Below are 1,844 nucleotides of genomic sequence, written 5' to 3'. Positions count from 1 at the left end.
ACCATGCAGACATGATCGAGACGTTCTCCGATCAATAACCAACAGCGGGATCTGGATACCCATGTTGGCTCCCACATGTTCCACGATGATCTCATCGGATGAACCACGATGTCAAGGACTCAATCGATCCCGTATACAATTCCCTTTGTCTAGCGGTATTGTACTTGCCCGAGATTCAATCGTCGGTATACAGATACCTTGTTCAATCTCGTTACCGGCAAGTCTCTTTACTCGTTCCGTAACACATCATCCCGTGATCAACCCCTTGGTCACATTGTGCACATTATGATGATGTCCTACCGAGTGGGCCCAGAGATACCTCTCCGTTTACACGGAGTGACAAATCCCAGTCTCGATTCGTGCCAACCCAACAGACAGTTTCGGAGATACCTGTAATGCACCTTTATAGCCACCCAGTTACGTTGTGACGTTTGGTACACCCAAAGCATTCCTACGGTATCCGGGAGTTGCACAATCTCATGGTCTAAGGAAAAGATACTTGACATTAGAAAAGCTTTAGCATACGAACTACACGATCTTTGTGCTAGGCTTAGGATTGGGTCTTGTCCATCACATCATTCTCCTAATGATGTGATCCCGTTATCAACGACATCCAATGTCCATAGCCAGGAAACCATGACTATCTGTTGATCACAACGAGCTAGTCTACTAGAGGCTCACTAGGGACATATTGTGGTCTATGTATTCACACGTGTATTACGATTTCCGGATAATACAGTTATAGCATGAATAAAAGACTATTATCATGAACAAAGAAATATAATAATAACAGTTTTATTATTGCCTCTAGGGCATATTTCCAACACCCCCCCTTTGAACTTCTGATATCGCCTGTTCTCTTCTCTCTTATGCTTGCATTAGAAATTGCTGCTGCTACCGCTTTACCTATTCTGGTGCATAGCCTGATCTTGTAACCTGCAATTGTTACCTGCCTGTTTGTCCTAAATTTCTTAGTATAGGCGGGTTAGAGACCCATCAGAGACCCCATGTTGACCCAACTGCCCCGCTGGATTATCTGAAGACCCGATCAACGGGATTGAAGACCAGGCCCCGGCACCGCACAACACTCCCTTAGTTGTACGACACCACAGCGTTACTATCGAGTGCCGAGGGTGATACCTCGTTAGCACTTCTGATGCTAACTCTGTGGAGTAGTTACCCGGTCGTGGTCATCGAGGGTGATTCCTCCTTTTCCACTTCCAATAACGACGCTGTCGTGCAACACCTCAAGAGTGAATGTCGAGGGTGGTTCCTCCTACGTTCACCTTGATGATACATCGAGTGGAATCCATCGAGGGTGATTCCTCGGGGTTTCCCCCCTGATGTTTGGACACATAGATACTTGGACTTTACAACTGTTACTTGGGAACACTACTAGGGAAAACCTTATACACAGCATCTTAGCAGTAGCGCTGGACAAAACAGGGTGCTACTGCTACTTATTAGTAGCGATTTTAATTAGACTGCGCTACTGCTACTACTTTAGCAGGGCGCAGATAGCTAGCCCCACTTAGCAGTAGCTTGTATGCACGACCGGCGCTACTGCTACGTCCCTTAGTAGTAGCGTGTATCTCTTAAATACGCTACTACTTACTTACCTTATCCTGGAGCGGTTCACTACCCCCGACCCTCTCACTCGCTCTCGCCCGCGCCGAACCCGTCGTCTGCCGCCGCCACGCTGCTATCCTCGCCGAGGTGCTCCCTCCTACCCCTCCTCCTCTGGCCGCCCTCCTCCCACCGCTCCTCCCTCCTCCTCCTTCGCCTGCCCTCCTCCCACCATCCCTCCCTCCTCCTCCTCCTCCGGCCGCCCCTCCCTCCTCCTC

This window comes from Triticum dicoccoides, chromosome 2B, assembly GCF_002162155.2.
Source record: "Triticum dicoccoides isolate Atlit2015 ecotype Zavitan chromosome 2B, WEW_v2.0, whole genome shotgun sequence".
NCBI lineage: Eukaryota > Viridiplantae > Streptophyta > Magnoliopsida > Poales > Poaceae > Triticum > Triticum dicoccoides.
Note: the sequence above shows the minus strand (reverse complement) of the source record.